Source organism: Apteryx rowi, unplaced genomic scaffold (genome assembly GCF_003343035.1).
Source record: "Apteryx rowi isolate R43461 unplaced genomic scaffold, aptRow1 scaffold_48, whole genome shotgun sequence".
In the NCBI taxonomy this organism is placed as follows: Eukaryota; Metazoa; Chordata; class Aves; order Apterygiformes; family Apterygidae; genus Apteryx; species Apteryx rowi.
The window spans coordinates 1,282,245-1,303,418 of NW_020450738.1; the positions used below are offsets into that span (position 1 = coordinate 1,282,245).

The 21,174-nt window shown below is 39.0% G+C and overlaps 1 protein-coding gene across 4 annotated transcripts in view; it reads left to right on the forward strand.

Annotated features, from left to right (window-relative positions):
* BANK1 (B cell scaffold protein with ankyrin repeats 1) overlaps positions 1-21,174 on the forward strand; it is a 152,621-nt gene that overhangs the window by 67,835 nt on the left and 63,612 nt on the right. The gene's annotated exons all lie outside the window — the stretch shown is intronic.

Here is a 21,174-nt window from a genome sequence, read left to right on the forward strand (position 1 = left end):
CTTGCTGTTTCAGAAAGAGGGCTCAAAAGGGGAAACAGCCACTTTCTTTGTGCAATGTTATAATGGAAAACAGAGTTTCCGTGCTGCTTGAATTTTAGGCATGCAATGGAAAGAGAATAGCTTATCAGAAGTACCTCATGTGGCCTTAACTAAATTTGTGCTTTCGGCACCCAAACAATGGTTATATTGCAAGTAATCTAGCCCAGCCTTCTAGAGTAGGAGAAAGACTTTGTTAAAAGTCACTTTGAAAGTGACTTCTGAGTGTTGTCTCTCTCTAGCATTCGACAGAGGGTACTGCCTCTGTCTGGGCTGTCCGCTTTGTGAAAGACTACTAAACTCTACCACCCTTTGTTAGATGGAGTAAATCTTTCTTCTCTTGGATATGCAGTGGGGGTTTTGGCTAATAGTTGCGTTTTCACATGAATAATAATGATGGAATATGGTCTGTAGTTAGCTCTAATAAGCCAGCTATTGCCAATAAAATCTAATAGAATTAATGGTATAATAAGCAGTATACTGCAGTAACATTTGACAGTGTTAATCTGTTTTAAGTTTTTTTTACTTAACTATAATATGAGGACAGATGATAATCCTTGCCCCAGGGGTTTCAAAGCCTAGAGAACAAATCAAGTAAGTGATACATCAGAAGAGAGTCAGGGATGTGAAGACTGACAGAAGTGAGTTTATGTTGTGAAGAACTGATACAGCTTTGCTGATCATGTGGGTTTTTTTGGTGTTGAACTCTGTGTTTATTAAAAAAAAAGAAAAAGAAAAAAAAAGAAAGATAACATCAAGCATCTAAAAGGAGAAAATACAAGGAGTGGGAAAGCCAGAAGTTTCACTTCTCTGTTAACAGTCAGCTTGATTTAACCATGGATAGACATGAAACCAAAGACAGGATCTGAAGAAATACAAGGTAATAGATATGTGGATTATGTAAGTGAGAGTTTTTTACATGAGTAAGGAAAAGAGAGTGAGAAATTAAAGGTGATTTAAGGGAGAAAGAGATGTAGTAAAGAATGGAAACACTGGCTAACTAAGGTTAGTTACTAAAATTCTAGATCGAAGTCATAGGGTTTGGCTAAGCTTTTTCCTTAATACAGTTTGCATCTAATGTAAAGGTGAATGAGGCACTGGAAAAGCTGAAAAAAAATTTACTGTGGTCACAGTATTGAACCATGAAGATGACTTCAGTAGTGTTTTATTACCTTTTTTTTTTTTTTTTTAATGAGTTCAAGGGGAAAAAAATTGCAGTCTCGAGGGCCTGAAAGTAAAGAATTTTTCTAGTGGTCAAGATGCTGAATGAGAATGTGCTATTTTACTTTTTTCTCATTGAATAGTTATTGATGCAGGCTGTAGAAAAGCTGAGGGAGGGACAATATCTATAAATCAGATATTTCTCCTTTTCTAAAAATATTGCTAAAGAAAGCTCATACCTAATTCAGGATTTGATCTGGTGCCTTTTCTGAAGTGACAGGGAATAGTTCCTTGTTTACCAGGTGATAGATCTGATCACACCTCAAAAGCACTGTAGAGTTTTTTTTCTGCTGATGGAGTGCAAAGGAATGCTGTACTACAGAGGTGATGCATTTACTCCTGTTTCTGACGCTGTAGTCAATATCGAATGTAACCAAAGAAAACATGATGCTCCTTATCATCCAGCATAAAGCTGTCCACAAAATCAGTTGGAGAGTGTCTTCCTAGATCAACATGTTAGTAATTTTATATTTAACAATTTCTAATTGCCATAATGGTCTGACAGCCGTCTTTGTACTGGTCAGAGAGCCCTTGCTGGTAGCAGTCTGACATACTGTTGGAGTTGTACCAATTTGTTTAGGAGAGTGGAACTGTATTCCCCGACATCCCTAGCTGTGGATCTAAGTGACATTTTGATAAGGCCACGTTCCCCTAGCGTGCACTATATGTAAAGGATTAGTAAGGCTAGGCAGAATGTGAATAATTTGATACCTAGCTCTCAGTCAGAGTCCCAGGGTTTTCCTTGAAAACAGTCATGTGACTCGAAGAATTCAGCGCTGATAAATTAATCATAGTTTCCATGGTTAATTTATCATGATTAATGATAATGGTTAATTCCATAGGACATTTATCTTTATGCTAGTGTTGTAGAAACTCATCCCTCTGTACTTCAGTCATGTGTCTATGTTGTATACCCCCCACAGGACTAGAGGCTTCAGAAAAGGAATGATTTTATTTTTATCCCTAGAACATTCAACCTAATGCTGTAATCTGGGATGTCTGTGTAGGAGCCGACATAAGCACACGCAGTAAAGGCAGCCTACAAGTGACATGCATTGAGAGAGAGTACGCTGCACTTCTTTTAGTCTCTTTACATTTTGATAGACTTTGCTCAGTGCTCGAAGGCAGTATTTGTGAGGGTGGTGTATTTCACTCTAGGATTATAAATTCTTCCTAACAAAGTATATGCTTGCCTGTGACTAGTTATTCCTTTTTAGCTGGATTATAAACTTGTCTTAATGAAGTCTCAGTGTAAAATTTTCAGCCAAAATCATGGAAAATAGTAAATCTGACTTTATACAATCTGATTTTTCACAAAAGCCATTCCTTTATGATATATATCTGCAAATGTTTGCATGTAAACAATTAAAAAATAATTGTTTTCAGCTTCCTATGACTGGTCTCCCAAATATGAATACCTATACCAGCAGTGAAGTAAAAACAACCTTACTAGCATTAGAGCTACCATCATAAGGGTATGTAGTCTGGTTAGTATTACCCATTTTCAGCTGATTCAAATGGCTTGGCTTACTAAGCTTACACAAGTAAAAATTGGATCATGCTTCAAGCCTGCCAAATGTGTAATATAGTATTTCAGAAATATTAGCTCCAAAACTCTAGAAGAAAAATGGCTTATTTGTGTCCCCAGTAATAGTGCACTTAAGAACAAAAACACTTACTGTACTTCTGTAATTGATGGGAATGTGGAAAAGAAATATTTGGGTGGCTCAGAGCCATGCAGAACTTAGTTTACCCTGTTCCAGGAACTTCCCATTACAGTTGGAGTATCAAAATTGCTCATTATTACAAGAGAAGTAGTTTTGTGCTTGGCTCTCTAACTGTTTTTAAAATTGTTATCTGTGTTTTGCCATTCCTATAAGGAATAACCCCCAAATATTCACAGTAATTCATTTATCTTAAAAGAGCAGTAGGGCTCCCGAAAATTGAGTGCATTAAAACATCTGTTGAATTTGTCCAAAACCCTGGAAAGTGTCTTTTGTTTGCCTTTGTGCTGGGAAATCCTTAGGAGAGTGAGAATCCCCTGGGAAGGTTAGAGACAGAGAAGCAAAAGGGAAAGTGGCAACAGCACAGTTACTACTTCTGTGCTCGAACCCGGGGCTTTGCTGTGCAGCTGTGGTTGGTGTGTGGTCAGCAGAGCTGCCCTTGCAGCTCGCTGGTGATGCACCTTTTCTGGTGCAGCCCGATAGCTCCCATGTCCAGCAGGCTTTCTGGTAAGGCTGCTCAGAGCTCTTTTGGCAAAAGTGAGCTGTAGGAGCTGTGTAACTTGCACACTGGATCATCTGTGTACAGTGAGTTCCCTGTCCCTGTTTAAAATGGAAATCTCTCTTCTGGAGCTGGACACTGCTGGTGTTTATGTGGAGAGTGTTACAGACATAGAAGGCAGAGCTGGAGTGCTCTGCTGACATGCTAGGGGCTGATCTCCTGATTTGTTTAAAAACAAGGCTCAAGGGAAGATCGCAATATTTATCATGCTTCTGTTGATACAGCTGTATGAATGAAGTGGGAGGGGGAAAAGAGATTTTCCCCATTTAGCGTCTGTGTTATATGCAGGGCCCTTAGATGCAAAGACATCATCCCCTTTAGTAACCCATATAAATGTATGCCCACACAAGCAGTAGAGCCTGCCTCTCTCAGAAAACTGCATTTTCAAAAGCTCCTTGAAACTGTCTTCCTTGTCCTGAAGGAACATTGCAAGACTCAATCCATTTGTATTATTGATGGAGTCATGCCTAAAAAAAAGTCTGTTTAATGGGGATGATGATAAAGCTCAGTTTTAAATGTACCAGTAGTTTGTTAAGGAAATTGTATTTTTCTTGCATTTTAGCACAAAGCCAGCTAAATGGACATTTATTTCCAATTCTTACATGTTTCATTATAATTTAGATGAAGTAATTCCCTCTTTGATAGCATAGAAGAGGGATATCATCTAACGTTTTGTGATACCACCCTGGCTTGTCACTTGCTCTCATGATATTGCTCCTGTATAGAATCAAGTATTTGAAATTTTTCCATAATTGCTTTTAGTTTGAATTGGTTGAATCAGGCGTGTGAATTTAAAACTAGTAAGTGAAATTCAGTGGGAATACTGGCAGGAATCCTTGGCTCATATTATCTGAACAGGCGAAATGATGAACCTTTCAAGTTTAGTTGATCCCCTTGATGGCTCAAATTCGAGCAAGAGAGTCCCAAGTACTTTGCTTTCCATTAGCCACAGGCTCCAAGCGTGCATGCAGTCAGTTGTTACTGTATCTATGATAGGTAGTACCTTGGTAAGCCGCAGTCATTTACTCAAATGTCTGAGCCTTATTTCAGACATTTGTCTTTGAGCATGCTCTGTATCTGAAAGCTGTTTTGACGCTAGCTTGTTGTTGCCAGCGGTGGTCTTTTAAGCATCCACAGAAGTTCTGCCTCCAGAAAATAATGCAGTCACTTAAATGAAGTTCTCATCCATCGCAAAAGACTTTAAAAAATAGATGAGAGAGAATTTCCAGGCATTAAGTGACTAATGAGGGGGCTATGTTCAATCTGTGACCTCACCATTTAAAATTGGAGGTCACACTGATAGCCAATTTAGGCATTTATGCTTTGGTATGTGCGTAGTTCCTTGTTCCAGCACTTCGGGGTGCTAATTTCTCCCTTGCTGTACTAAGAACTATGCTGCTGAATGGATTGTAGTCAGGAAGATTACTGTGTACCTCTTGTAGTATATGTCACTGTTTCTAAGAAAAATGCAATTCAGAGAGCACTTTATTGGTTGTTTAATGCAAATAGCTTCTGACTGTCGACTTTGGCCTTTAAAGCAGATTCCTAGGGGTGACATAAATGTTATTTAAATATAATAATTGAAACAGTCATTTCATGTTGCTGTCACACAGTCAAGACAGCACAAATTCATTTTGATTTTTAAAATACCTTGTAACATTTCAGAACTGGTTGCCTAAAATCTGCAGCACAAAATACAGGTTAACTGAGCTTTTTTAACTTCTCCAAGACCTTTGACCAGACCTGTGACAATCTATTTCAGAACAATGGACTGAGAGAAAAAAGCTTCTTCCTCTGCCACGAGCAAAAGCCTCTCTGGATTTCTTGTTTAATATAATTTTCTACATCTTCCTGCTTCAGGCACCTCTTACGTAGCTATTGAAAAAATAATAGGCATTTTATTCTGTATATATTGGTGACGTTCTTTTAGATTTCAATAGGCTGGGACAGTGCCCTGGGTAGGCCTTGTACAAGAGGAGACTGTTGCTTTCAAAAGAGAGAGTCACATTTAATATTTTCTACATCTTTTGAGGTGCACCCTGCAAAGTCTAAATCCCAGCGTCTCCTATTCCTAGTTACTGAGTTTGCCCTTGTTAGCAATTCCCTCAGGAGTAGAGAGATGCATAAACATACTGGTGCTCATAATCTTCACTCAGAGCCTGTTTTATGGAAGACATATGTGTTTTAGTTAAAATATTGAAAAAATAATTTCTTTCTTAAATGACGAGCTGTATTTTTGTAAATCTTAGCCAACTTAAAAGATGGGCAGCTATATAGGTTGGCAAATAATTCACCATTGTACACCTCTCCCTTTCATCTCTGTCTTATTTTGAAGTGAATGGAAAGTAAAATGCAATCTCCTGAACCAGAATCCAGAATTTCTTCAAATATCTTGATGAAATAGAAAAGAAAAAAAACTGTGTACTGTGGATTTTGAGGGTACTTTTCTCCTCAGAATTGTTATATGCAATTCTGCATCTGCACGTTTCTTATTGCAAAGAAATGCAAAAAGAAGCTTCCTTAGCTGTGTAGCTGCCACCTCCAAATGACAATAGATCTCAGGTGGCAGGTATCTCTTCAACAAATATTCTTATGATTTGGAATAGTGATTCCTACAAGCTCATCAGGAATCAGCTTTTTATGACATAGAAGTATTCCTACATCTATGTTTAACCTTGTGTTTCTGTACAAGACTGTATAGTATGGAAGAGCTCCCCAGTGTGAAACTTTTGTATCTGTAGATCTGGTTGCAATCTCTTCCTCAGCAATTAATTTTCTGTTGGGGAAGGACCATGTGTAGAAAGATGAAATAGATATATATTAAAGAATCTAAATGCAATGAATCTGATCACTATCAATATTTACTTAATTACTTTAAATGCTACTCTAGTATTGCATTGGCCCACTGCTCATTAGTTTCAAACAGCTGGAAGAGTATGCAAGAGAGAAGGGGAATAGTCTGATTTCTAAAATTTGTACCAATCCACCCCTGATTCCTCAGTGAAGCCTGCTGGGATTTTATTCTTTCCACAATATTTTAATGCTCAGAAACGCTGCTGGTTACATGAATCATTTGTTACACTGGAAGTTACTTAAATGACAACGAATAGGTTGACATATTTTTTGATATTTTGTAGTGAGCGGATAGTCACAAACCTTTGACAATGAAATCAAATTCTTAATCTTCTTGGGGAGTTTGGGCTGAGGAGTCCTGTGAACCTCTGCCAGCTGATAGACAAACCTGACCCTATGATTTAAATGAGGTGTCTGTTCGGTGGGATCCCTCTGCCTGCTTCCCCCCCACCCCAAATTGTTTGTGGAGAGGGTTCCCATTATCAGTGTTTGGTGTCTTATGTTTAGGATTTTGTTTGGAGAATTTATTTTTATTTCAGTGTCTTATAAGGTTTCTTATTCTTTTCACATGTTCTCAGAGGGACAGGCTACCTGTAATGATAGCTTGCAGGCACATACTGCCTTTTGGGGTCAGATTCATCAATTTATGCTTTAGTAAAGTGATTAGGGTAATGACTGAGCATGGAAGAGCTCAGTTTTAAGGAAAAAAGGCTAGATCTTTCATTTAAAAAAATCATAGACATTAAACACATTTTTTAAGTTTCTGTGCAGACTGTTTTCCAGCCTAGAACCTTACACCTTAACTGTGATTAAATCTTCTGTCATAACTGTGCAATTTAGTACAAAATTCTTGCGAAAGGAATGATAAATGGAACTGCAGATTTGGAAAGCTTACTTCTGTATGAGATACCTGTTGAAATTTGTGTATAATTTAAAATGAACTAGCAAGTTTTTTCCAAAGAATTGTCTGATATTTTGTCTTCTGCCATTCTGTAACTATAGCAGTGATGGAGTGGAAGTCAGTTGTTTGCAATTCGGTGTTTCAAAAAGCCTTTACAATTTTTAAGAGAACTGGATTGCTAACAGAATTTCAGACAAAATGCTTGTGAATTAGAAACAAGGAAAATGAAAAAGGACTCTCTGACAATACCTGAGTTCTTAACTGTATTTATGTTTGTAAAGCCAAGGGATTTTCAGAGGTCCTGCTGACTATTTTGTGACAGGGCAACATCAGCAAAGATGCTTATGTAAGAGGGTTTGTTGTGTTCTTTTTTTCAGTAGTGTTTAGGCTGGAGAGAATCACCTGGATCCTTCATCTGTGTTGCTAGGCTCTGAACTGGTTTGAGCGTGTGAAAAAGGCACGGCTAGACAGTTTAGGTCAATGAAAAATGCAAATAAAATGTTTTGCATAAATGAGAGAAAATAAAACCGACCACGTTATGTTGTTGTATGATCAATGTTGTTGTATAAATCTATGCCATACCTGCATCTGGACCCTTTATCTCTAAAGAAACATGGAAAATATGTGATAAATTGTTCAGGCAGATAAATACTCTGTACTAGCCTGAAGAGGTGTTAGAAGGGATATGGTAAAGATACGTAGAATAAACTCCTGTTTACCCTCTCTCATGATAAGGTAACAGGCAGTAAAAGTGAAATGTAGCAAATTTGACACAAAATGCTGTTCCAGGTAAGATGTAATTTCCCTGTTCAGCTGGTTAAGATACCACTGAAACCAGAAGCATAGGAAGGATTCAGCAGTCTGTACGCTTTTATGGTTGTCGAGAACCTCTAGTCACTGTATGCAGTATGGCTTGCTTGCTTGTTTGTTTTCATCACGAGAGCATGAATCCTATAGCCTAGGAGCAAACCCATTGCATGAGGTTAAGGAAGAAACTCCCAAAAGGAAGCTATTTCATAACTGTCCACCAGAACAGTTCCTTGGACCTTTCCAGCAGCTTTCCTACACTGGCTGTTCCAATGACTCGGTATCATTAGGTGAGCAGGTTGCTTTTTTATTTCTTCTTCCTCAGATACAGACATCTCAGAAGCCCTTACAATGCAAAAGAAAAGGTGACATGATCTAAAATTATCTGCTAGCTCCAAGTTTACTGCACGAGCCCCAAAGCATGTAGTGGTGGGTCGTTCCAGTGGATCATCCAGAAGAAAGTTTGGGGTCTCACGTCTGTCAGATGGAGGTTTGAACGTGTATGAGTGAGTGTCGAAAAGCAGGTTTACCTTGTCAGTATACACTCTCAGTGAGGCTATCTGGAATATGCCATTTGGCTGCCTCCCAGTGATTTGGGAAGAAATCAAACATCTATCACATCTTACAAGTTGTTGAGTACAAAAAAAAGATAGCATGTCACCCTTGCCTTTCTCCAGCCTCTCAGAGAGGAAAAAAAGAAACCCAAAACAAAGAGCAAAACTGTAAAAAGGGGAAGTTCATCTTGATGGAGGAAAATGAAAGGAAATTAGGAGAGGAAAGGGGTTCTTACAGTGGTAAATATAATCTGTAGGCCAAACCCACCTACTTTTTGAGTGACATTATGAGATATGAAGGGAATCTTTGATCCCAAAACTCTAAGAAAAACTAGGGGAAGAAGCAAGAATTAATGAGTAAAGTTAGGTAAAAGGTTTGCCATATCCTTAGCAATCTGAAGGTTCAGAGCTCTGCACAGCTCTAATAGTGAATTACCAGACTTTCCTACAGCTGTAATTTATGGCTTAATTAGGAAAATTGTCTTTAGGCTCTACATCAATAGAATGACCATTAGGGAAAGACATTTCTCAAAGCTACCAAGCCCATTATATGAAACTGCTTAAAAAAATCCATTTCTGCCCTGCATAGTGTTAGTTCTGTTTAACACAGCCAAGTAGAGTCTCCATTTATAATTCTGTCTGAGGACCCTGCACAGAAGGCACACTCATTCTTTATTTTGCCTTCTCTTCCTTCCGCACCCATATATTGTTTTACAATATATGATTCAATATTTCATTGCCAAGACTCTAGGGTACCTAGCAATAATAGTTTGCTTTTCTTATGTTTGGTGCAGACTTAAAAATGGATTGGGCTTCCTGTATTCTACCAAGCTCAAAAGAGCATGAAGCAATTGGCATATATGCTCACTTTCACAGAGAAAAGCAATATGTTAATAGATTGCCTTATAATGCGCATTTAATATCCTTTGCAATCATTACGATCCAAACTGTATGCTGTCTGTTGCAGACGCAGGCAGCCTTCCTCAACCCCATGACCTATGTGCCAAAATCTTTATGTGGCTGGCAGCAGCAAAGTACGTACGTCAGAGGTTTGAGAGTTGTTCTCAGGCAGCAGGAGTTAATGGTTCTATACAGCTCTTACTGTAAATGTGGGATGACTTATGGGGCATATAACTGGATCTTAGCACTGGCTGACGATGCCAGTCTTATGAGCCATATTGGCTTGATTTTACTTACTCCTGAGATTTCAGGTTATTTAGCTGTGCCTGTACAGTCATAGAAGTGATCTGGGAGCCATCCTTGAATTACTGGAGAACTGCTCGAGACCTGCAGTTGGCCGCCTGTGGCCTTCTGAATTCCAACTGAATGTGTCTGCTATTAATAAATACCACTTTCTGAGAGTTATGAGAATAAACATAGGCAGAAAAGTCTCCTGCCATATGGAAGACACTAGCAGGTTCCTTTTAGGATGCCTAGGAAAACACAGAAGTCAGTATTGTACCAGACCTGGAAGTAATATAGTTATGAGTGTAATTCTGAACTGGAACACTTAGTCAAAACTTCAAGGATCGTTTTTAATGAGTTATATTAAAAAAAAAAAATGGTGCGAGTTGATAGCATGTACTGGCATACGTAAAAGGGTCAAAGTATTCAACAAAAGTTTCCATGGAGACTGTGTACGAGTCCAGGGTGCTTTTCAAATTAATTAAAGTCTTGTGTTGTAAAGAGAAGAGGTTAAAGGTGACCAAATCTAGTACTGGTGTATGGATCTGCAGTAAATTCTAGCCGGCTTGTCCTAGGGACACCTGTTGTCATTGACAACATAATCTGCAAAGTTATAACTGTAAAAACTCGTGATTTTTATAGATCTTTTTCCCTCTCTTTGGAAAAGTTCAAGACGTACCTAGGCACAGGCATGAACTAGCCATGCACATACAGAGCAAGACAGAAAGGGCTTCCGGAAAATCCAGAAAAGATTGTTTCAGAATTTTGAAAGCAAGCATGATTGAACTTGTTAGCAAGAACCATTTCCTTCCTTTTTCCAAGATTATTAATTAAAAAATAGTTTGTTATTTTAATTTGTGTCTGTGCATATTAAATGTACCTATGTAATACAAAGAGAAGGATGATATTTATTACTAGTTTTTTAGTTAGTAAAATGACAAAGAAGCAAGTGTGCATATACAGTATATTTGACTGCACTGTGTTATGCTGTGGCTAATGAAATATGATGTATTAAGTTAGAACTTGGGCACTCTAAGAAACAGGCTTCTATTGGACCCTTGGCTGCGAATCATTACTGAAAAACAAAAAGTGCACAGTGCCAGCAGCAAAATGCAGCACATTGTTCAGGCAGCACTTAGCTAGAAGTAGTTAAAAGACTTCTTAGAGTTGAGATTCTCCAGAAATGTGGCAAACAGTTGGAGAGGATTTAAACAGTGATTCACTCTATATCCGCAAGTAATGGATGCCAGCAGAAAGAGGAATAGCTGGTGGAAGTACGTGACCAGAGGCTTTAAGCAACCTTGGGAAAATGCAGAGCTGCTGGGCTATTGTTAAACAAAAAGATCCATTCCACAGAGCTGAAATAACGTACCCAGGAGATAAATGAACAAAGCCATACCTTTATTAGAGCTGAAGTTTTCACTTAACTACCCACTGCAGTAGAAGAGGAAAAATTAAAGGGATTTGGAGTAAAAGAAGATACAGGGATTTGTACTTATTTGGAATTGGGAATTTGTTCTTACGGAATTATTTCTAATCTGGCTGTTTCTACCAGCAACTGGAGAACCCCAGCAAGTGAAAATAAACACTGGGCAAGGTATGCTGCTCTAAGCAGAGATGGAAAAGCTAAAGATGGTCCTTAAAGTGGCTGGAGTTCTGAGGTACTGTGGGAGCATGATTCAGTGTGACACCATGCTTTCCTAGCATATGTTCAAAATTTGACACTTGTGGCTTTACGTAACATTGGTGGTAACGAAAATAAATGCTATTATACCAAACAAGTGAGAACGACTTGGCAGGATTCCAAGAATTTAGAAAGATCAATATCTTCCTAAAAAAACAGTGTTAAATGAAATAGATCATAAGCCACCTTGTTAGTGTTGCCTGAAGACATCTGGCAGATCTGAGCATGCAGGGGGTTGGAGTGAAGACTCAGGGCAAGGCTTGCTACAGCATCGCAATCTGAATACAGTACACAGCAGTCTGGTTCTAAAGGACAAATTAAAAAATTTGAACTGATGAAAGTGAACTTTGCAAACTACTGCAAAGAAGGCTACAGAGAGTTTGTGGAAAGTAATGACAACAGTCGTACAAAACACTGAAGGCTGCATATTCCTGCTGCTCCCAGTTATTGCTATAATGAGAGTTTTTTCTGCCAGGTAGTTGGAATTTACTCTTATTCTCATTTTTAATGGGATGAGACTGGAAACTTCTAAACTGTCTTGAGCAAATACATTATAAGGATACAAAATATAAAAGGATACAAAAGCCTTTAAGAACAGAAAAATCTGAGGGAGGGGGGAAAAAGATATTTTATACTTGCACTAAATAAGCCATATGGTTGGAGACATAGCTAAGACTTATCACATGACAAAAATATAGACCAGGTCAAGTGAGAGAACTCTTTTTTGATAGCATGCGAAGAATTGGCTCCCTAGAGAAAAGTAGACATAGATTCGTTTATGTTGCTGGGGCAGGAAGAATTATTATTCTAAATTGTTATTTTCATTTCCCTAAGAGAGATTTGAAAGTTCTTTCAAAATCCCTCAAAAAAAATTAGATAAACTGATGATCAGTTCTATCAAATCTATTTTTGCTGGATACACTATGCTTGACCTGGAAATCAGGACTACTGTTAAGTGGGAAGAGTTAAATGCTTTGCAATTAGATACAGGTTTAAAAATTTGAGTGCTGCTACTCATTATTTTCATTCTTAACAGGCTAGTGAAAAATGGTATTAAAGAAGCAGCTATGTGCTAACAAGGCTGTAGAATCATACTTGGATCCATGTTAAATCCTGTAATTTAGCAGAACGGTGCTAATGAATCATGGGCTGTGCCCTTGGAAGTAGAGGGCAGTTGCTGTGTATGTGCAGGGCAAGAGCAATAAATAACAGTCAGAACTCGCCATGAATTTGTGAACTAGCAGCTGTCTCCACAAGAGACAGTCTCCACAAGTCCATGTGTTTCTAGAGTAGTCTCAGGGATTGCACACATCAATGTTTGCAGGAAAGATACTGGGCTATTTTGCAGACTAACAGCAGATTACCATAGAAGGCTGAGCCATCTCAACTGCAGGATCTAACCCATCCAGAAGTAGTGGGTTCCTGCTACCTGACAGCAGTGATATTGATATATTTTAGAAAACTTGGAAATCTACCCAAGTTTACAGGGAATCTCCTGGATTAATTGAATGTTCCTAGTTTGTTTAGTTAATAAATTGCAAGTATTTTAATTGCAAAAAACCCCTAGCTTCATGATGTTCATTTCAAACATTCTCCCTGATACATTTTGAGGTTTGAATTCATCATAGCCTCTGTAAGTTTTTATGTGAGTCAGGTATGATATTCAGAATTTTAATCTGTCCTTTCTTTTGGATATCTCTAGTTAACAGGTATTTCCATTTCTAAAACTTAAGAGCTGGGAATTTTTATTGTGTTCGTTATAATTCAGTTAGCAGTGAAATATTATTTAAATACTGCTAGTATTTATTTAGATAATAGCTCTGGATGAATTTGCAAGTATTTTCTGGTTGGATGAGGTTTTGTGTTAGGCTGGTGATCATAACTGGTGATGTGAGTGCGGTTGATTCCATCGGTACTGCATCAAGCTCAGCATGCTGGCATGTAGGATAGCACTGTCGTTAAGAGTTGTTCCTGACGGCTGTGGGAATGAATGCTTTCTGCATTATTGAATTCTTCAATTTCTGATCTCAGCATTGAGAGGAAGCATATATGAGCATCCCTAACTCTAAATTAGTATAAATTGTGTGATTTAACAAACTGATTCCGGTCTTTGGCTCATAAAATTTATGGTTTTATGTTTGTGAAACATTTTGTCATTTTAAAGCTGTTCTTGATTATATACTTTAAATATTGCTTTAAAAGTAATATGTGTGTATCAGTATAGCTTGCATGTAAAAGTACATGGTGATCTTTCCTACAGATCAGATGCATAAAACGTCACGTATAAAATATGTTGTTATGAATAATGACTGGAATTATCTTAAATTACAAAAACCTGTCAGTATTTGTTGCCCTATATATCAACAGTTAATTACTGAACTGCAGTCTTATTGCAGTCTTACCAATTTATGGCTCAGCTCCAATATATTTTAAGAATTCTTTGCTCAGAGACTCACTTTTTTCAGGGAGAAAGCCTTACGTTTATTTGGCAAATACACACGTTATTCAAATCAGACCCCCTCTGTTTCCATCATTGTGGTTGATCTGCAGAAGTGACTAGAGATCTCAATGCAGAAATCCTAAGAGAATCATTGCCTCTAACCCACTGAGCTCATATTTGACATCTGGATAGAGAAGAGGGATAGAGACAAATGTTTTGAGTCACAGTTTTTACACGTTATTCCACATTTTAGTCAAGTGTAGGTAATGAGATGATGTCAGAGTAGTGGCTTTGGAGCAGTATTATTTATTTATTTGTAAGGAATGGACCTAAGGAATCTCAACCCTCGTGGTATTTGGAAGCTTCTGAGTCTGGTTGTGGGCTGTGGATACTGCAGTCATAGCTAATGTCTGAAATAGGCCAGAGCCATGCGCATGCAACATGCCTGAACCAACAAAAAGTCAGATCCAGTCTGTGATTTCAGCCCATTTCTAATTATGATCACATTTTTGATATGGTACTCGTTAAGGATGAGGTGCAATTTCATTTTAAGTTTTTTCCATTAGCACAAGAATTTTGGATATTTTAACGTCATAAATAAGACACTCATTCTACCCAGAAAACAATCCCAACAATACACAAAAAACATGTCAAAATTTTGTTAATGATGTTTTGTTAGTGTGTTTTCTTTGTGATAGTTAATCCTCTTTTCCTTGTGCAGGCTGTACATGATGGTTAGGCATTATTGCTAAAAAAGGCTGGTTAGGTTAATGTTTTATATATATATACATATATGTATACACACACATACATACATACATATACACATAGGCTTTTTGTTTAGCTCCACCTAAAATATATATACTAGTAAAATTATGGTGCTCATACAATATGCTTGGATATTAGTTATGTATGACATGTAAATAAGTTAAGGTGTAATGATATGCTAGTCTAGCATTAATTTTCTCTGAGCTAGGGCTCTGGCCAGTGATCTTGCTGTATAGTCTTATGTTCCTATTCCATATAGAGAAATCTTTCATGTATTTAAATCAGAAGCATTTTTTTTGTTTTGAAGTATGAATCTCTGATTTCTCTCTCTTCACCATTGTAGCTCCATTTATTGCCATCAGTGGAATTCAGAGTACATGTAAATGATGATGCCTAGGGGCTCTGCCCTTGAAATAGCTTCTAGGTTTAGAAAAAAGTCAACAAATCTGCCCTTTTGAAATTACAGGTTACCCTATCTAATATTACTTATGCTGCTTTTCATCATACAAAAAGAAGAGAAAATGACTATAGCAAAGGTTCAAGCATAGCTTTGTCTGCTGTTTTTGGTGACTGCAAAAAGCCACAATGATCTACACAGGAATAGCTGCTTTTTTGTTTTGTTTTCCACACTTGGAGGAATATGAGACAGTTTTTTGATCTTTAGATCAGAAACCAGGGACTTGATAATTTTTTGAACACAGGAAACGTGACCCAGGCTGTTACACAGTTGGAGGGTAAAGCAGGTTTGAACATTATTTCTAAAGAGGAGAAGGAATTTGTCTGTATGATGCGTGCCATGGCCTTTTTTCTATCGAAGGAAAAGCAGATAATGCTGTGGGAAAATAATGCAGTTAGTCCAGAAAAGAAGGGAAAGAAGAGTAGGGTCCTGAGGTTAATAGTGGTGATCATAGGATGATAACCACATTTTCATGGCAGTTTTTTATACCAGTGTGGGAGTTGTTAAAAATCTTGTAACTGTATGCATTCAAGCAGATGTGTCCATGAGCAAGTCCTACAAGAAAATGACTGGAACGATTAACTGACTTCATAAAAAAAAAAAGGAGACATGACTGTTAAATTTAGAATTTAAATTCATGTATAGCTTATATTCCTGTGTATTTGTGCAAATTAGAAGCCCTCTTTATTCAGAAAATTTTGTTCCTTGTTATGTACAGATTTGCACTTCTTTGATGATACTGGTCTTATCCCTGGTGAGCCAACGTAGTTCTGAGTGAAACAGATTTCACACACACAGAATCACACAGAATCGCTGAGGTTGGAAGGGACCTCTGGAGATCATCTAGTCCAACCCCCCTGCTCAAGCAGGGTCACCTAGAGCACATTGCACAGGATTGTGTCCAGGCGCGTTTTGAATATCTCCAGAGAAGGAGACTCCACAACCTCTCTGGGCAACCTGTGCCAGTGCTCTGTCACCCTCACAGTGAAAAAGTTTTTCCTCATGTTCAGATGGAAGTGTCTGTGTTTCAGTTTGTGCCCGTTGCCTCGCGTCCTGTCGCTGGGCACCACTGAAAAGAGTCTGGCTCCATCCTCTTGACACCCTCCCTTCAGATACTTGTACACATTGATAAGATCTCCTCTCAGCCTTCTCTTCTCCAAGCTAAACAGGCCCAGCTCTCTCAGCCTTTCCTCATAAGAGAGATGCTCCAGTCCCCTAATCATCTTTGTAGCCCTTCGCTGGACTTGCTGCAGTAGTGCCACATCCCTCTTGTACTGGGGAGCCCAGAACTGGACGCAGTACTCCAGATGTGGCCTCATCAGGGCTGAGTAGAGGGGGAGAATCACCTCCCTCGACCTGCTGGCAACACTCTTCCTGATGCATCCCAGGAGACCATTGGCCTTCTTGGCCACAAGGGCACATTGCTGCCTCATGCTTAACTTGGTGTCCACCAGCACTCCCAGGTCCTTCTCGGCAGAGCTGCTTTCCAGCAGGTCAACCCCCAACCTGTACTGGTGCATGGGGTTATTCCTCCCCAGGTGCAGGACCCTGCACTTGCCTTTGTTGAACTTCATGAGGTTCCTCTCCGCCCACCTCTCCAGCCTGTCCAGGTCTCTCTGAATGGCAGCACAGCCCTCTGGCGTATCGGCCACTCCTCCCAGTTTTGTATCGTCAGCAAACTAGCTGAGGGTGCACTCTGTCCCTTCATCCAGGTCCTTGATGAAGAAGTTGAACAAGACTGGACCCAGTACTGACCCCTGGGGGACACCACTAGCTACAGGCCTCCAACTAGACTCTGTGCCACTGATCACAACTCTCTGAGCTCTGCCATTCAGCCAGTTCTCAATCCACCTCACTGTCCACTCATCTAGCCCACACTTCCTGAGCTTGTCTATGAGGATGCTATGGGAGACAGTGTCAAAAGCCTTGCTGAAGTCTAGGTAGACATCATCCACTGCTCTCCCCTCATCTACCCAGGCAGTCATTCCATCAGAGAAGGCTATCAGATTGGTTAAGCATGATTTCCCCTTGGTGAAGCCATGCTGACTACTCCTGATCACCTTCTTTTCCTCCACATGCTTGGAGATGGCCTCCAGGATGAGCTGCTCCATCACCTTTCCAGGGATGCAGGTGAGGCTGACTGGCCTGTAGTTCCCTGGGTCCTCCTTCTTGCCCTTTTTGAAGACTGGGGTGACATTGGCTTTCTTCCAGTCTTCAGGCACCTCTCCTGTTCTCCATGACCTTTCAAAGATGATGGAGAGTGTCTTAGCAATGACATCCGCCAGCTCCCTCAGCACTCGTGGGTGCATCCCATCAGGGCCCATGGATTTGTGGGTGTCAAGTTTGCTTAAATGATCTCTAACCCACTCCTCCTCCACCAAGGGAAAGTCTTCCTTCCTCCAGACTTTCTCTCTTGCCTCCAGGATCTGGGGTTCCTGAGGGCTGGCCTGAGCAGTAAAGAAAAAAAATTTCCTAGGTGATCAGTAACTGTTCCACACACAGACTTTCCTTTGAACTCCTGTGTCTTCAAATCCTGACTTAGTTGAATAAACGGTATCCTCAACAAAATGATCACAGGCATATTATAGCTTGAAGTGCAAGATATTCCTGTGTGTAGCCTTTCCTTTAAAAAACTTGAACGCTTCTGTGACAAAATAGAAAATTGAGTTCTAAGTACTTAGCTCAAATCTGTGGTGTTTAAAGCAGGCAGGCAGGAAGAGAATATTTGACAACCAGTATTTTTAAGTGCTTCCAAATCATAGTCCTGCTATAAGTCTAGTAGGAGACTAGAGATGAACAGCTAGAGATGAACACAGCTAAAATGCTTATGTAAACCTCTGTTTGCAGATCAATTATATTATAAAAAATACATGTGGGATGGGCTCAGAGAGAAGGAGAATTGCAAACTTCTAAGTGGGAAGTATTGAAGAAGTAAAATCTAAAGTGCAATTTATTTTGAAAATTAGGAAAAATCTAGACAGACTTCTGTGTTTGCTTGGGTTTTTTTGCCTGCTGTAGTTTCTGTCTGTGCTTTTCTCTAATACAAAGTCTATGGACATTTAAGTGGGTGAAGGAGCTAGAATGAGATGTTACTGTGTATTATGATAGTTTTAAACCACTTTATAGGTAGATTCTGTTGTAAAGTGTACAGTAACAAAATTCACAACCATATTAAGGTAACAGAGTAAATCCAGTGACAACTAAGGTATGTTTACCAGTTTTTTATATATAGATAATTCATCATACAGTCTATAATTGCTAAGTCTTTCTCTAATAGCAAAGAATACCTAGATTTAGGTGATGATAAACAGCAATCTATAAAAAACAGCAGGACAATATATTGAAAGGAAACTGCTAACATTAGTTCTGGAAACTGTTTTTGACACCCAGTGGAATCAACACGACAAGGATCTAGCTTGGGTTTTTGTACTGCCGTGACTGATGAAATGTAAAGTCAGTAGTGAAAGGTTTGTGCATTTTTGGCCTTTGAGTCATGTCCCAAATTGATTTGTGCACATTATCTCACTTCTCTTTTTCATGAGGAACTGCAGGCTGTTCTTCAGAAAACTGTGGAAAGTGGATAGTGCTGTGCTATCTATGCACTGAGATAGCCAGACTCTGTATGAGGAGCTCAAGGAAAGATACAATCTACCATTACTCTCCAATCTCTGTGGTACACAAGAGTTGCACAGAGGGAAAAGTGAGGGCAAAGGAAAGGAGCTGCTTTCCCTGTCACTTTATTTGATCTGGAAGGAGAGATCTTGCCACTCCTTCCTTGCTTTTCTGGATGATTTTGAAGCATCCAGAAGAGCAGCAGATTGTGCAAGTCCATGTGTACAGGGACAGAAATTGCCCCAGATCATTGCCCAGGTTATTTCTTTGTTGAACTTGCTGCCTTTCTTGCTGGGGATAAGGATAGTCTAGTCCGGTGTTTGCAGCTCCCAAAACTTGCAGTGTTAACAAGCTGTTTTCATCTGGACTTTCTGAATGGTGTTTACTGTAGCTGATGTTTATTCACAGCTGTTTCAGTATTACTGTATCATTTATACTTTCCTTACAAAACAGACAAGTTTAGAAGGGACTCACGCAGCAGGAGCTCAAGTAACTAATGCAGGAGTCTTGTCTTTTTGGTAAAACCATCAGAAAAGTCCTTCAGACTTTAAGTAGTTTCTGATACCATGGATCTGCCATGTCTCCTGTGAATGGACCAATGCAGGGAAGAGTCTCCCTGTCCTTTTCATGCTCAAGTGTGAGGAGAGGAGTAGTTTGCTGTTGATCTATGCAGAGTCACCATACCCAGCTCCACTTACGTTGGGGTACATGCTTGGGACCTCCTTGCTGCTGTGAGATCACAGCAAAAGGTCTGCATAACCACTGAGAGAAGTTTAAAGGGTGCCTGCAGGCCGGTGGGATTTTTACCACCTTCTTTTGACACTGGTAAACTGTACAGCTCAGGTTGTGATTTTACACTACAACAGTTCGGAAAAACTCACAGATGGATACACATGCCGTTTTTACTGAGCACATTAGGTTAATAACATTGACTAGTCTCAGAATTCCTGGGTCTGGTGCTGAAGGTTCCATTTTTGCATGCTATTATATGCATTTCTAATCAAAATTTGAGACCAGTGCTAATCTGAATTTGCTAATTTGATGTGTGCTGGATCACCCAGTCAGTTCTGGGTCACCCAATCCACAAACAAGGCTGAGTTTCATTAGGAAACATATTCTGCTTATGGGTCCATTAAGACTTACTTGGAACTGGGAGTGGAAATAAATCACACAGGAGATTCTGTAGAATTGTATAATACTAAGCGTGCATACTCATTTTCTCTGATTCAATTGCTTGGGGAAGACTGCTTCCCTTACTGGTTCAGGATCGAAGAGACTGAAATAAAAAGAAGCCTTGACAAATGTGATTTCTAAATGCAAATTATTGTTTTTTAGCCTAATGGTAAGCATTACTGATTTACTAGTTCTTAACCCACAATAATTTAAATTAATATAGCCCCATATTATGCCCAGTCATTGGTAATATGCGCTAACATCAGTGATGGTGTTAATGTATTATCTTTCTGATTTATTATTCACCAAATTAATCCTAGGATAGTTCTTTTAATTTCATTTGCTTTACTCCTGGAGCTAGTCTCTCTTTTAGCCCATTGCATGCAGGAAATACGTACATCTTTCAGTGATTTTTGCAGATTTCTCAATAACTGAGTATTTTTGCTTTTCCAATAAGACCTATGCAGTTAGTAGAGAACTTTCTCTTTGCAAGACACTGTTTATGGTAGCTGACATGTTAAGCATGCCGACCTCAGACAGATTGAAATTAGTATTCACAAAGCATTTTTGCCATTGTTCTTTAGGAGGTGTTTTGTGCTTTCTCCTTTTTTTCATTTTCATTTTCTGTGAAAATTCTAGAAAATGCATAACCATCAGAAATAATAAGTACTTAATTCAAGCACAGTAAGGCTTTCACGAAGTGGAATGTCCTGTTAGGGGATCATCAGCATTGTTTGCTATGGCACCTTTCTGAGAGGTTTAGTAGTGCCTGTCATTTATACCCACATGAGAGATTCTAACCAAGGAAAGTATGGCTACCAGGAGTATCTTTTCTATAAAACCTAGTCTTACTCTCTACTATATATAAATCTTTAATTTGACCAAATAGCCTTCCTCTGGACACTCTAATAATTGCCATTGCCAGCTGGGAAACATCACTCTCTGGCCTTGCATATTTCTTTCTTTTAAGCTTTGAATGTTTATTTATTTGTCTTAAGCTTTGAGCAAAACAGTGTAGGGCTTCAATAAAACACAAGCAAACACAAAGATGAGCTTGTAAGCAAAAGAGAAGATACCAGAGAACTTCAGCATGTTTAAATTTTAAAGCTGTTTGGCACTTTTGAAATATTCTTAATGATTAGAGCACGGTTTCTGGTTTCCAGTTCTGCGCATGTTTGTACGTGCCTAAAATGCTGTATT